Raw genomic sequence first — 17,059 nt, 5'->3', positions numbered from 1 at the left:
CTCAATGGGATTTGGATTTTCTGAGGTGCAGCATGTCCATTAATTACGGGTTGGACATGGCTTTATACGTCAGGCACAGATTGCCTCTGAGCAGGTGGTATGCTACTTAGTAGAGCTGGAGTTTCTTTAACCGGGCAGCATATGGCATCTGTTTGAGCCCTTTGATCCTCTTGGTGAGGTACTTTTGGGGTCTTTCCAGTTGCTGCAGGTGTCTGGTAAGGTACATCCCAAAAGGGGCATTGTACTCAATTATGGGCCTGATGAGGGATGAGTAAAGAGGCACAATGACCTCCCCTGATCTAGATGTGAATCCCTTCATGATTAGGTGGGCTATATAAAATGTTCTTCTAACCACTTTGGCCACGTGGTTGTCAAATGAGAGATTGCTATCAGCTTGGGTCCCCAGGTCCCTAATTACTTCTCCTGTACTTAATGGATTACCACCTATGTGGTAATTTGTGGGCACTTTGTTTTTGCCAAAGGGGATGACTATACACTTTTTGGCATTTAGCTTGAGGCCATGGCTCTGGCACCAGTTGTCTGTTTCTATAAGGCCCTTTTGGAGGATGCTTGTGTCGGCTGGAGAGTCGATTATGGCGCCCAGTTTGCAGTCATCTGCGAACTTGGTCAGCCACAGTCCTTCCGTGTTGGCCCGTATCTCCGAGAAATATATACCGAACAAGAGAGGTCCCAGGACTGAGCCTTGTGGGATGCCACTTGTAACTGGTTTGGAGTCTGACATGGCTCCAGCAATTCTAACCATGTAGGTTCTGTCCTTGAGCCAGTTTGCAACCCATCCAGTGACATAGGGGTTTATATTTAAGCTGGTGAGCTTATCTATAATGCCCGAGTGGGGTATTGTATCGAAGGCTTTTGCGAGGTCCAGGTAGGCTGTGTGGACCACCTTCCCCTCGTCAATGGCCTTGGTGACTGTTTCAAAGAAATCGACCAGGTTTAAGAGGCAGGATCTGCCCTTAACAAAGCTGAACTGGGTAGGATCCAGTGTCTGTAGGTCCCCAATATCTTTATTTATGAGGTCCATGATGATCCTTTCCATAGCTTTGCAGACCAAGCTAGTCAGGCTTATAGGGCGATAGTTTCCAGGATCCATTGAGGCACCACCTTTGTGGAGAGGGACCACTGTTGCTGTACGCTACTCTTTGGGTACATATCCTGTAGTAAGGCAGAGATTGAACAGTAGTTTTATGTTTGGGTTTAGCTCTTCTTGGAGTTCATGTAGGATGCAGCCCTGGACACTATCTGGTCCCATTGATGCTGTGTTTTTTTGCTTTGGAGAGGGTGGCTCTTACCTGAGCATCTGAGATGTCAGGGGGGCAGCACTCTGCTGGGATAGATATTTGCCCTTTTGGTGGGGTGGGGGGGAGAGAAGTTTGCGCAGAACCTGTCAGCTAGGATGTTGGCAATGTCTGTGGGTTCGGTGTATTTTTTGTCATTTTGGACTAATTCTGAGCATATCTGGGAATTACCACCCAGGTTCCTAACATAACTAAAGAAAGCCTTGTGATTATCCTTAGTGTCCTGTGCAATTTTTCTCTCGAAGCTGGCCTTAGACGATTTTATGAGTGCCCGTAGTTTTTTGCTAATACTGATCAGAGATCCCTTCCCTTTTTGGGATTTTGCTCTATCATGTAGTAGCTTCCTCCTTCTATTGTATAGTTTGTTTATGGCTGGGGTCCACCAGACAGGACGTCTGCCTTTGGAGGACTGGGTGTTGGTTTTATTTGGGATTGCATGATCCATGCATTCCTGAAGGTGTTCATAGAATGTGTTTATAAAGGATTCTGCAGTCTGGGCTGTATTTTCCACAGGCCCGGGGGCTTTGAAGGATTCCACCTTGGTTTTGAGGAGTGTGAAATTTGCTTTAGAGAAGTTTTTCACTGTGGTTTTCTGGGCAGGGGGTGGAGTCGGGATGTGGATATCCAGTGAGATTAGTTTATGGTCTGATCTTACCAGTGAGGGATACACTTCTGGTCTGGAGCATAGAGTCCCCATGTTGGTGATGATCAGGTCCAGTATGTTTTCCCCTCTTGTGGGAGTGGTAACAAGTTGTTCCATAACATTTGAGTTTATAAATTCTAGGAACCTTTGGCTAGGGTGTTGGAGCTCGAGTAATGCTCCCAGTCTATGTTTGGGTAGTTGAAGTCACCCAATATAATGGTGTTTGGAGAGACCTTCATATTTTCCAGTGTTCTCAGGAAGGCCGAGTGGGGTTCCTGGGTTTGGGAGGGTGGTCTGTAGCAGGCTATAAACTGGAAGGCAGTTTTACCCACTGTTAGTTGCACATGGATAGTCTCTGATGCTTCGTGCTGTGCCACCAACCTGGAGGTGTGGGTATCTTTGATGAATATTGATACTCCCCCTCCTTTTGTGGTTTGGTCCAACTTTTGGGGCTGAAAAGCATGGTATGAGGTATAACCTGGTAGTGCTGGGGTGCTCTTTGGAGCCTTGAACCAGGTTTCTGTTACTGCACAGATATTGATGTTCTCCATGCTAAGGAGAGTTTCGAGTGCATGCATCTTGAGGTTTAGACTTCTGGCATTAAGTAGCATTATACTTAGTTTCTTATCCCTTGTGATACCTATGGAGGTGGGTTTGTCTTTTGAGCCTTGCCTAAAAAAAGCACTATGGGGGTAGCAAGAGCATTTGCCAATATCTGAAAGCCCAGGGGTGACAGGTGCAAGCCGTCCCTAGCGAAGCATTGTGGCTTGTCGAGCATGTCATCCCAGGCTGATAGGCATTGGATCCCCTTTGAATGACACCAATACTTAAGCCAATTGTTGAAATTGATCATCTTGTCTTCATATTGTGGCATCATTCTTGGTGAGGGTAAGATGCTACTCAAGGTCAGGTCATACCGGCCTGGGCTACATGCTCAGAGAGCTCCTCTATGTCTCTTTTCATGTAGTCCAGGGAGGTACGTCTCAGGTCATTCACACCGGCATGGACAATGACTGAATCATATTTGTACTTGCCTTGGAGTGTCCTGAGTGCTTGTGTTATGTGGTGGATCCTAGCGCCCGACAGGCAGCTCAACGTGACCACCTCCTTGTTCAGCCTGGTGAGAAGGACGTCAGTGTGCCTGACGATAGAGTCACCTATTACAAGTGTATCAGGTGTGTTGTTTAGCCTTAAGGGCTGTGACTGTTCGGCACACTGGCTTTGTGAGCTATGTGTTGCACGTGTTTTGTTTTGGGGTAGCAGTTGCTTGGGTGTCTACTTTGGAGGTCTCTGCTGCTTAGGCAGATTTTTATTTAGAGCCTCCGAGTATGTTTTTGTTTGTTTATGTGTTTGGTTTGCTGTCGTGGTAGGTCTATGTGAGACTGGAATTGTAGTGAGTGTGGTTTCCTTCTCCTCCTGACTGGTTACGCCAGTACTGAGTTGAGAGAGCTTAGCCTCCAGTTTGGTTATATGGTTGCATCTCTTACATGTGTTGGAATTTGTTGGGAGGAGGAGAGGATTGTCTGTGTACATGAGGCAGTTGTAACATTGGACCGGAGAGGAGATTGACAACTGACCTTTGGACATGCTAGAATAGTATTGGAAATTCCTTTATAATTGAAAAAAAAGGTTGTAGTAGCTCATTTGAGATGACAAGGATTCCGTGTGTTTCCCTTTTTGGATGACTGGCTCATTTCTGCCCCATCCATACATCTACTTATTCAAAGAAGAGACTCTGTTATCCAAATTTGTAAGAGCTAGGCATAACAATAAATTACGTCACACTTGGACCCCATTTAAACATTGGAGTTCATAGGAGCAATTTTGGACACAAATCAGATGGTTGCAAGACTTACACAATCCAGAGTGCTAATGATCAGGTGCCAAACACACAAACTACCACAGAACAAGAAGATAGCCAGCCAGCATGTCTTACAGGCTTTAGGCTTAATGTCAGCTGCTATAGTCTTAGTCCCACTGGTGAGATTTCACATGTGAATACTAGAATGGCTTCTGGCTTCACAATGGTCAGTTATTCAGCAACCGATGTTTTACCAGATATTTATTAAAAACACCTGCAGAACAGCCCTATCATAGTGGATTCATTCAGATCATGTAACGCAGGGTCGACCTTTTGTTCTTCCCCAACCTCAGGCCATGATGACCATGTACACTTTCTATATAGGGTGGGGGACATTATCTAGGGAAGATGGTTCAAGGAACCTGGTCTCCCGATGAGGCCAATTTACACACAAATGTGCTGGAGATGAGGGCAGTGCTACTAGCATTGCAGGCTTTTCAAGCTGATGTTCCTCTGGGGAGAGTAGAGATTGAATCAGACATGTTGTAGTCTGGTACATAAGCAAGGAGGGACCAGATCAATACCCCCTGTGTCGAGAAGCACTAAGAGTGTGGCAATGGGCATTCTCATCCAACCACTTTCTTGTAGCAATGCACATTCTGGGAAAGTCCAATGTGATTGTGGACAAGTTGAGGAGATCCATTCTTATGCCTCATGAGTGGTCCCTCAATCAGAAAGTAGTGGAAGAGATCTTCCACAAATGGACCCAACACTGCTGTGACCTCTCTGCATCTCCTCTGAACAACAAATGCAGCAGCTACTTTGTCCTAATCCCCCCAACTGGAGAGACCCCAAGGAATGCTGTCATACACGATTGGCTTCTCAGTCTCCCTTACGCCTTTCCCCACTACCCCCTTGATTCCCAAATTTCTTCAGAGAGCAAACAGGTTGAATAGAACAGTAATCCTCATTGCCCCATTTTGGCCTCAACAAATCCGGTTCCCCTTCCTTTGGCCTTATTTATGGGAAGAACCCTGGATTCTGGAACCCGCTCCAGACCTTCTCTCACAGCTGACAGCATACCTCTCAACCGTACCAAATTCCTTGGTATTTACTGATTTTGAGGCAAAATAATGGGGTTCAAACAAATTTCCTAGTGGTCCCTTCAATTCCCGATTTTTTTCTTTTTATTTATCTTCTTTTTTATTTATCTTCTTTTTTATTTACAGTTTTGAGGGTATGGCTGATGTCATCATGCATCACACAATGTCATCAATATGCATGGGCATATGGGATGACATCAGCTTCATGAGGCAGTGCCTGGCTACCTGACCTTTCAGACTCTGCGATTGGGTTGGGCAGGAGTTTCAAACCATGCTTCATGGTCACCTGATGTACATAACTCCACTTCACTGACTCCAGTGTTTCTCAGGCAGTGCGTTTAACAGATACAAGTTTCATCAGAAGGTCTGGAAGTTGGAGCTACAGCCTGCAGTACATTTTTGTGCTCTTGCAGTTTTACTCATCACAGAAGAGAAACACTGGAGCCATATTTGTGCTGTTGTGGGGCAATGACAGTCATGTATAACTTCTGTTCCATAACTGTAAAAAATTTCTCCTTTTCCTGGGTGAAGCATGGTGCCATATCTCAACTGAAGTGAAAAAGTACCTTCAGAGCAGCCCGACGGTGGGAAGGACTTCCTCTGCTTTAGGCAGCAGCTTGACTGCCTGTCGGACTTGGAGACTGGAATGGGCTGCAAGAGACTGGGAGATGGAGAAAGAAAGATGAGGCATGTCCCACTTGCAACAAGAGATGCCAGCATGGATGCAAGTGCAAACTTACCCAGCAGCGCCAGTAAAGAGAAGCAACAGGGTAAGTAGTATGTTACGTTTTTGGCAACAGGGCCAGGACCCAGGAGTCATTTTACAGGGACCTTACCTCTCACATCATAGGTATTTTAATTTTAAGTTGTTTATTTAAAGTCTGGCCAATCCCATACATTAGTTTTCTTCTTCATCAGATTTTTTCACTTAACTATAAAATTCATTTGAAAGCAGTGAAAGAGCAGAATGTGTCAAAACAGTCAGAGAACTATAACCAGTGTTACCATTTAGAAAAATGTGTCTTACTGCTGTACTGGTGTTGAAATAAATAATGGTTTGCTGTTCATGGGAATACATGTTTATGTAGCCTTAACTGCACCAACAGAGCATATTTTGCTATGAAATTTATGTCAAAAATCTGCAAAACTGACAGGCAAATGATTCAATTTTGTAGAGACACACCACTCAGTCTGAAAGGAGTTATAGAATGTACTAAGCATGGGATTTTTTTTTTTGCTCTCTACACTGTGTATCAAAAAAGAGGACACGAGGGCTTTTGTATTGGCTTTGGAGCTATGGAAGTGTGTTGGTTGGCCATTTAAATGTATGTTTTACTTTTGTTTGCTCTCTGACTTTTGACATACGTTTTAATTGACTGCCTTTGCTTTAAATTGTGCTGGGAGGGAGAAAGCATCGTGTGACCCTTCATTATATGTTTCTGACTTTTATTATTAGCAGTAGCCATAGTACTTTGTCATTATTTATTAACCAAGTAAGTCCGCTTGACATAGATGTCCCTTTTTAGGGATGACCCTGACCATACCTCTCAATCTCTGAGAGGATAAATCTAGCTAAAGCCAAAAATAATGGTGGGACTGGGACAAAGGCCAAAAAATACATTTAAAATATTGCTCCTGTAAACTCAAATATTGTGTATTTTCTGAGGGATATGAAGTCTAAAATTCAAATGCCTGCCATTATTTATTATTATTTAGTGACATCAATATTCATGTTGTTATCCCACAATTCCACTGGAGAGGATGGGGTTGTATGATTATGTATGCAAATTTTATGTTCATAAGCATCCTGATTTTTGGCCAGTTGTTCCTACTTTTCATGGGCCTTTGTCTAGATTTTTAATTTTTCCAGGTTGAGAGGTATGCCCATCAGGAATGATTCATTCCAATCTGTCCATCCTCAAGCTGACAGCTTGGTTTCTTCAATTCCATTTATAGCCAGACAATCTATGTTCTCCTCCCCTGTTTATCATATTTGGTATCATCCCATAAGCAATCCACTCAAAAGCTGTATAGCAGCAAATGGAGGAGGTTTGTAATTTGTGCTGAACAACGTGATATAGATCCCTACACAGCTCCTGTTCACTGTGTTCTAGAATATTTGACTCGCCTTTTTGACAGTGAAGCAGTGGCCTCTACTATCAAAGTGCATTAACAGCTATCTCTGTTTTTCCCATTGGGAATGATAACTTGTCTCTGATTTCCAACAAGCTTTGCAAGACCTTCCTGAAAGGGGTTTTACTACTAAGGCCACTGCACAAAGATCCCTCTCCTCTTTGGGACCTTAACTTGGTGCTACGTTTTATAGTTCAACCCCTCGTTTGAACCTGCAGCAACATGTGATATGAAATTTCTGTCTTCGAAGACCATTTTCCTAATAGCCATTTCTTCATCTAGAAGAATATCAGAAATTCAGGCCTTATCCTCCCTCCCTCCCTCCCTCCATACCTGATTTTTCATAAAGACAGGGTTTCCTTGCACACCAACCCTTCCTTTTTTACCTAAAATTGTTTTTGAGACTACTATCGGTCAAACCATTAATTTCCCGTCTTCTTTCCTAACTCACTAATAAAGGTGAATACGTACTGCATCTATTGGATGTCTATGGACAATTATATTTTTATCTGCACAGGATAAAATAATTTAGGAAGGCAGATCAATTATTAATTTCTTCTCCAGTCCTAGAAAGGGCCTCCCAATGTCAAAGTTTACTCTAGTGAAAAGAAATCTGATTGCATTACATTTGTCCACACAAGACAAGGTGCATCTCTTCTCAGACCTGTCCAGGCTCATTCAAACAGGGCCATGGCCACTTCAGAAGTTTTTCAGAGTAAGGCATCTGTGGATGAAATTTATGCTGCGGCCATTTGGGCAAATCACCATACCTTTATTTCTCATTGTAAGATGGATTTGGTCTCCAGGGGAAGAGCCTTATTTGGTTCGATGGTTCTGAGGAATATTCTTCCACGAGTCCACCCAGGATGAAATTAGCTGAGGACTCTGTCCCATTTGTGAAGACGAAATGAAAAATTGACAATATCAGATAAAGAAATAATGTACTTGCCATAACACTCCATCTGTATTGTCGATTTTTCATTTCTCCTCATAACCCCTCCTTCCAAGCCTCTAACCTTTGGTTTCTGGTAGAATGGGAAGTATAATTTATGGCTCCTTTTATCTACTCCATACTCCAGAAATGGTCTCCTTGTAATTGCAATCTATTCATATGAAAATCTGTTTCTATATTTTTCCTTCTGGGAGTAATCCTAGCAAACAAGATCTCAGGTAACAGGGAGAGGTGCATTGTGAGTAAGGGGAGGTGTCCAAGAGCTTTTTGGTTGCTACGAGCTTTGTAATGGCCAAGTTGGATCTGAACCCATATATGAGGAGAAATGTAAAATCAACAAAAAAGAAGGAATGCTATGGTACATACATAACTTCCTATCTGATATTGTTAATCCTCATTCATTCCTTACACCTGGGTTATCGGTTCCAACCTCAGAAGCGAGCCGGCCATCTTCCAAGCTCGCGACAGCCACAAACTCTTGAGCTAAACTCTTACCCACAATTCCCTTCTCCCTGTTACCTCAGATTTAATTTGCTGCATCGACATTCAGTCGTGTCAAGCCACTTCTCTTGAGCTAAGTAAAATTTTTTTGATAATACATTATCGTATTGCAGGTTTTCTCAGTTCTAATTTTGTTAAATAGTTCTCTCTTACCCTATCACATCTAGCAACTCTATTTTTTTTCCTTTTTGTAGCCCTTCTTCTTCTTACTGTGAGGTATCTCCTTTACCATCATTGGTAAAATTTTTCCTGCATTACCTTCGGTATTTCTTGTACCATTGTTGGTACCTTCTTCCTTCCTTTCCTTTCTTCCTCCTATCATGGCAGAGAAAAAAGGTGGTCCGGGATTTAAAAGATGTGTGGATTGTGGGCATAAATTGCCTATTTTGGATGCACATGTGTTATGTGTTTACTGTTTGGGTGTGCCTCACTTGACTGTTGACCTGCCTTGCGGGATTTGTGCTAATTTTTCTAACAGGACTTTGGTGGAAAGGAAAAATAAACTGATTTTAAAGGGACTTCTTAAATCTTCCTTTTCAGAGACTATTTCTGGGTCGGAGGCTTCAACCCCTCCTAGTTCTCATAAGAAAAGAGATAAACACAAGAAGGCCAAGTCTCTCCCATTGTCTCCTGCTGGGGACAACCAAGAACCGAGACTTAAAAAGGCCAAATTTTGTAGTTCGAATTTGACTTCCTTGGCCCTGAGGCTTTCGGTGCCTAGAGCTTCGGCACCATCTGTTACTTCGGCACTGAGTTTTATGCCCTACTCCTCATCGAAACCGAGGGGCCCCTCGGTTCAAACTTCCTTACTGGCACCAACGTTTTCCTCAATGCAGACCTTTTCGGCGTCAATAACTGTCCTGACACCTGCTCCTGCTTCAACTCCGACAATTTTCATGGCACCAACTATTCTCTCGGTGCCGACCACCTCGTTTTCTGCACAGACTCTTTCAGCACCTATCATAGTACCAACTACTACTTCGGCACCAACCTCATTGGTGCAGACTTTGCTTTTGGCACCAATAATCTCCTCTGTGCAGACACCAGTAATACAAGCCTTAACGGCTCCATTGTTTTTTGTGCAGACACCTATTTTAGCACCGTCCAAAGATCCCTTTGTGGGCACCGAGTTTCCTACATCCTTGGATAGACCTGACTCTCCTTCAGCTATGTCTATGAGATCCACTAGAAGCCTCTCATAACATGATGTGGTGCGCCTTGTGGATCAATTGATTTTGGCCAGAGGTATACAACCCTCCAGTAACTACTCTTCCTTTGGAGGTGAACACCCTTCTCCAAAGACTCCTACTTATTCTCCTCCTTCATTGCTTTTGTAGCCCCCTGCTGTAGCACAGACTTTCCTCACTTTGGCTCCTTTCATGGACCTCACTAAGGAGTCATAGTTGCCTTTGTGGCAGGAGAGACATGTCACTCCAGTCACTGCTGTGGATGCTAACTATGATGTACGTACTCCTGTTTTTCACAGCCATCCAGGGACTTCGTGTTGGCAGGCTGATTTGCTTGAGTGTGGTGTGACCTCCTCGGGTGGACCAGCCTTCCAACTCATGGAGAAGGCTCTTGCGTCTGTTGGTGATCCTGCACTATCAGTGCCCCCATCCTCCTCTGGACTGCAATTTACACAAGACACCCCTGGAGAACACTGGGTACAAGGGCCTCAGGACACACTCCCACTGGAGGCCCCTTTTGCACTGTCTTCTCCAGATTCTCCCCCTGAGGAAGTTCATCGCAAGAGTTTGTGTAAGAGGAAGCATGTGGACTCCCCAGAAGAGTCCCTCATGGAAGACACAGCCTTTGATGATGTGGAAGGGTCCCCTTGGTCACCCTCTGAGGTATCCTTTGGAGATATCCTCGAAATACTTAAGCAGAGAGGTGATTGGCGGCCCACTAACCTGACCTCTGAAGAGTCTGTGTTCCTGCAGGCCTTTCGTGCCCGGCTCCCTACCTCTTGGGTTACTCCACCTGGCGACGACCTTGTACGGCTCATCGTGCACCATGCATGGAAGGCTCCTGATGCCATTCCCTGCAGACCAGATAAAATCTTGTCTCCTCCAGATAGTGAGCCTCACTGGTCCAAAGGTCTTCCTGTAGATGCTTTGGTGGTGGTGGCCGCAACAAAGAAGGATCTGGCGGAAGAAAGCCAGACTGTCCACCTGCCCAACAAAGAGTCCCAGGCACTGGACAGATTAGGGAAGCATACCTTTGCATCAGTGACCTTTGCAGTCAGGTCCCTGAATTATATGGCACATTTTACCAGGCTTCAAAGAGACTTAATTTCTGAGCTCTCTAAAACTTTGGCCGGAGCTGTGTCTGATGAGGTCTGGGACAAAGTGGCCTCACAGTTAGCCACCCTTGAATCAATTTCTAACTTCTCAATGTGCCTGATTTCTCGAGCATCAGAAGGAGCAGCTATTGCAGTGGGTGCAGACATAGTCATGAGACGGCATGCCTGGATGCACGTGTGTGATTTCACGGAACCTTTCAAGGCTTCCTTTCTGAATGATCCAATTGAAGCCTCTTCGTTATTTGGACCCAAGGTTAAAGACACACTGGCTAGGTGTGAACAGGATGGTAAAACCCTTTCTGCCATGGGTGTCCGCTATTCTTCCCCTCAATGGGCTTTCTCCAGAAACCAGAAGAGTGGGAAGATGTGGCACAAAAAGTCTCAGGGTTCATTCCGTGACACACGAGCCGAGTTTTCCCCTAGATGCAGAGGGGGAAACTCATATGGAAGATGCCCCTTTCGGGGCAGAGGAGGTCCGCATAACCAGGGTTCCAGAGATTCTTTCTCTGGCCAGTCCTACCAGTGCTCCTGAAGACTGGCCCAACTGCTTTCCTCTGGAAGCGGTTGGGGGTGGTTTCTCTTTGTACCCTTCTGCCTGGCTAACCATTACTACCGATTCTTGGGTATGAGAGATAATAACCAGAGGTTATCATATTCCCTTCGATCTTTGTCCCACACCCCTAAGGAGCAGTCAAAGGGTAGAAGCAGCATTAGAGATTTCAAAGCTGCTAAGAAAAAGAGTCATCCAAATAGTCCCACCAGACCAGATAGGATCCGGATTCTACTCAAGATTATTTTTAGTGCCAAAAAAGACCAGGGACTGGAGACCAATTTTGGATCTTAGTGTGCTAAACAAATTCGTAGAAGTACAGAAATTCCGGATGGTCACAATGCAATCTATCCTCTCACTCTTGGAGACAGGTGATTGGATGTGCTCTATAGATCTTCAAGATGCATACTACCACATAAAGGTGGACAGACCATCGAGAAGATTCCTTCGCTTCCGTGCGGGACCCAGTCATTACCAGTTCTGAGTACTGCCCTTCAGACTCTCTACAGCCCCCAGAGTGTTGACCAAGTGCATGGTAGTTGTTACAGCTCACCTGCAACTGCAAGGATTCCGGGTGTTTCCATACCTAGACGACTGGCTCATCACCGTCACCACCAGATATCTGTTGGAAAAAGCCTTGGCATACTCTCTTCACACAGCAGAAAGGCTAGGTATAACTATAAACTGGCAAAAAACCAACCTATCCCCATCCCAATCCATAGAATTCATTGGGGTCCTGTTGGATACAAAGAACTGCATGGCATCGATTCCAGAGCACAGAATCTTAAGGATAAAACAACAACTCATATCCATCCTCTCAAAGGAAAGATCAATAGCACATTCTGTTCTTCAGCTGTTGGGTTCCATGGCAGCTTCTGTCACCATTGTCCCCCTCGCGAGGTTCCACATGAGGTTTTTACAATTACTACTGTCCCAGTGGTACCCTTTTCAGTTTCCTCTCTCATCCCAGATTCAGGTGATTCAGAGATGCAAACAAGACTTGATTTGGTGGATGTCTCACCCTTTCACACACCAACAGCCCAAAGCCACAGTGACCACGGATGCCTCCCTGATGGGGTAGGGGGGCTTTTTCAGGGGAAGACAGTCTAAGACACATGGTCAGACCTAGAGGCTCATCTGCATATAAATGTCCTAGAATTGAGGGCGATGCTTCTAGCATTGCAAGCATTTCATCCCCTCCTTCCTTCAGGGACTATTGCAATACAATCGGACAACATGGCTGTAGTCTGGTACATCAACAAACAAGGCGGAACCAAATCCTACCCACTTTGTCGAGAGGCCATGAGGATATGGCAATGGGTGATGGCTACCAACCCCTTTCTTTTAGCAACATACATTCCCGGTAGTTCCAACGTGATAGCAGACAGATTGAGCAGGTGCATTCTGCAACCACACGAGTGGTCTCTGAATCCTCTTATAGTGGCGGAGATTTTTAACCACTGAGGTCCCCCTTGCTGCAGCCTTTTTGCATCCCCAACCAACTACAAATGCAGCAATTACTTCACCCTGATTCCCCCTCGGGGACAGTCACCCAGGGATGCTCTTGTCCACGATTGGCCCTCGGGTCTGCTTTATGCCTTTCCCCCTCTCCCTCTCAATCCCCAGTTCCTGAAGAAAGCCCACCGGTTGAAGAGCAAGATAATCCTCATAGTGTCATATTGGCCTCGACAAATTTGGTTCCCGTTCTTATGGCCTCACCTGCTAGATCAACCATGGATTCTCTATCCAGCTCCGGATTTGATCTCCCATCCACAGAACCTAATTCACCCCAACCTGAACAGCCAGAAGCTCACAGCTTGGCTCCTCCACTACCAGTGATTGTCAGGCAGACTGATCTTTCTTCCCCAGTATGTGACATTCTTATTGCATCTCATAAGTCTTCCACCAGAACTACTTATCTCAGCAAGTGGAAAAGGTTTACCATTTGGCTGAAGGAAAAACGGATAGACTCTTTTTCAGCACCAGTGCCGGTTGTATTGGAGTACCTGTCCAGTTTATTCCAATCTGGCCTATCTGTTTCTACCATTCGAGTTCATTTGGCTGCGATATCTAATTTTCACAATGGTGTCCATGACTCTTCTCTTATGTCACACAAATTATGCAAGACTTTTCTAAAAGGCATAAATCATTTGAAACCCCCTTTTAGAGCAGCTAGCCAGCCATGGGATCTGTCTTTAGTCCTGCAAGCTTTGACTACATCTCCTTTTGAACCAGCTTTTTCATGTGACCTCAAGTTTCTTTCTTGGAAAACTTTGTTCTTGGTCACCATTACTTCTGCCAGACGTATCTCTGAACTTCAAGCTCTATGCATCAAACAGCCTTACTTAATCTTTCATAAAGATAGAGTGTCATTGAGAACTAATTCTTCCTTCCTGCCAAAATTGATCTCTGAAATGTCCATTAACCAATCCATTGAATTGCCGGTTTTCTTTCCCAATCATTCTAACAGAGGAGAGTGTTGTCTACATACCCTTGACATTCACAGGCAACTTCATTTCTATCTGGACAGAACTAAGGCTTCTTACAAATCAGATCAGCTATTCCTGGCCTATTCTGGTCCTAGACTTGGATGTGCTGTTTCTAAGGTCACATTGGCTAAATGATTAAAAGACTGTGTAACATTTATTTACAAAACGCACAATATCCCTCTGACTGCAGCCATTTGGGCTTATTCCACCAGGTCAGTTGCAACTTCTGCTGCCTTCCATGCTAGAGCTTCTTTACCTGACATTTGTGCAGCTGCAACTTGGGCTAGACATCATACCTTCATCAGCCATTACAAATTGGATTTGGCCTCCAGGGGAAGTGCGTCCTTTGGTTCAATGGTGCACAGGAATGTCCTTCCATGAGAGCCTCCCAGGAATAAATGTAGCTGGGGTCTCTGTCTCAGGTGTAAGGAATGAATGAGGATTAACAATATCAGATAAAGAAGTTATGTCTTACCATAATGTTCCATCTGTATTGTTGATCCTCGTTCAGTCATTACGACCCTCTCTGCTTTCCCCTCCTGAGGCTTATAGTGGATCTCATCATCCGGTTCCATTAGGTCCTTTGACCAGGGGTAGTCTCTACTTCCTTTGACTTGCAAACTCAATCTGAGGTAACAAGGAGAGGGGAATTGTGGATAAGAGTCTAGCTTGAGAGTTTGTGGCTGTCACAAGCTCGGAAGATGGCTGGCTCGGCTCCGAGGTCGGAACTGATAACCCAGGCATAATGACTGAATGAGGATCATTATGGTAAGATATAACTTATTTTTTTCACAAATCTGATCAGCTTTTTGTTTCCTTTCATCCTAGATCTTTAGGATTGGCTGTGTCCAAGCAAACTGTTTCCTTTTTGATATCTAAAGCTATTTCTTTTTGTTATTCTTTTCATGGCAACAGCCTTCCTTTTTCTGTTAAGGCTAGTTCTAGTGTTGTGGATTCTTCAGGTGCTTTTTTCAAGGGTTTAGATACTAATTTTATTTTTGAGGCAGATACCTGGATTTCCATGCATACTTTTACCAAGCACTAAAGTTGGATGTGATATCCAAGGCTAGAGCTGGTTTTGATAGGGGCATTTTTCATGGGTTCCTAGATGGCTCTGCTGGTCCTTCCTCCTCCCACTCTTCCTGTGCTTTTGAATTTACCCAATTGTAAGGAATACTGCAACAGTGAAATGCAAGGACTTAGGACAGTTGTTTAAAATTTTACCATAACAGTAGATGTCCTTCTCGTCACTGTTGCAATATTCACTCCCTCCCTTCTCCCCCAGTTCTTTTCTCTTCTGGATGAACTTGATATCTGTCTAATCCTTGGACTGGCATTCCTACTGGGGCTCTCATTTCTGAGGATGGTATGTCTGGATGTCACCTTTATGCCCTATGCCATACGCTAGGCGCATAGGTGTGACATACGGTGCACCTTTAGCAACCTGAAGTCTTTGGTATACTGGCAGGATATCGAGCCACCCTTGGACATCTACTATTATGGTAAGATGTTATAGAACTGTACTTTCATTTCTTGTAAAGATATGAAGAAAGGACCGCTGGTGTATTGTTGCCTGCTATTACTTTTTTGATATACCCACAACAGCAAAATTATTCCAGGCAGGATCGTGGCTCATTCTAAGTGTCTTGGCTTCATCTGTGCCATTTTGGAAAGAGTTGGATTCCAGAAATATTATAAAAGCTGTAACCTGTTTTTTGTGCATAGTTTTACAAAGCTCTGTAAACTGGATTCCATTTGCAGTCTAGGAAAAGATTTGCTAGGACCATTCTCCAAGGGCTTCTGGACCCTCATCTTTCTTTCTATCAGACTTTCTAAGCTATGGTAATCTACTCATATAGCTTAGGCTACTGCAGCAGTGATCATAATGAAGAACATAGTATAGATGTGTAACTTAATTTATAACCGTAGATGTTTAAATGATTGCTGCTGTAGTAACCCCACCCTCCCCCTTATTTTTGTAAGGTGTTTATGCCAGGGTGTTGTTATTAATATTTCTTTTCCTAACATTGTCCTTCTCTTGATGTTAACCTCCCCCTCTGTTTTCATGAAAGCTCTGAATGGCTTAGTCTCTTAACCTGACTTTGTCAGTTCAGCACGAGCTGACTAATGGGTTGTGCTTGTGGAAGGTGCCCTGAAGCTTTACATGCTGGCTGTTATATCCTTGGCAGAGTATAAACCATATAGCTTAGGCTAATGCAGCAGTGATTATTTGACCATCTACTCTTATGGTAAGTTTACTGTCACAACTGTACTTTATTGCTATTCATCTTATCTTGTGATATGTGAATTTGATAATTATCTGTAAATTTAGCTGTATTTGTAAATGTCACATAGGATAAATGATAGGTTTTTTTTTTTTTTTTTTGGAGCTTTTCTCCTTGGGCCTCTACTGAAAATTGACATATATCCAGTTGGACTAGCCCAGACAACAAATGTAAAATAAATAAATAAATCTTTTTTGTACATACACAGAAACATATACTCTGTGTACAGAAAGAGACATATAAACTAAACTGCAAGCAAACAATTCTAATACCTGGGTCTTAGTCAATATATGGTATTCAGAATTCAATGCATAGAAAAGTAACCAACCAGTCTCTTGTTAACTCTGTGACAACTGACTGACTTCCACCGGGTTGCCTCCAAAATAACTTTGGCTTTTTTGTTCATATATAAAAGTATGTATCTCAAAAACAGTTTAACATTCAGGAAATGTTACTGACACAGTTACCTGACACCACTGTATTGGCCTCCTACCCTCAGATGCAGTGGAGCAGCTGCATCTGAATTCTAATGGAATAAAACGAATGCAGTTTTTGATACTTCTCTGTATATAAAAGATTATTTTTATATACAAATGCATATTTTTATTTTAGGTCTGAAATATCACCAATAGTATATAAACATGTTTTAATAACATATCCTGTTCTTTCAGTCTGTTTAATCCGACAATCGGGTCATCAAGCTGCTTGTCTGATCTGATGCAGACGTTTTTGTGCTCCAGCCTTGAGCTCCTTTAAGAATTCATATTCCCATAATGCCCTGCTCTCCCTGTTTACCTTAAATCTTGTTTGTCACCTTCATGACTGTAAGCTAGATTTCTGGCAGCTAAGTGTTCCTTCTCTTCTTTTTCAATAACCGATTTTCATATCTTCAAAGTTCTTCAAATACTTAAAAGTTAGATTACTAAGTTTTCAATTTTAATAGAGCGTGGTGTTGTGTTATGGTTACCACCTGTCCCACTTTGC

The sequence above is a fragment of the Protopterus annectens genome, chromosome 4.part0 (assembly GCF_019279795.1).
Source record: "Protopterus annectens isolate FY-2018-M chromosome 4.part0, PAN1.0, whole genome shotgun sequence".
In the NCBI taxonomy this organism is placed as follows: Eukaryota; Metazoa; Chordata; order Ceratodontiformes; family Protopteridae; genus Protopterus; species Protopterus annectens.
This window is presented reverse-complemented; position numbering follows the sequence as displayed.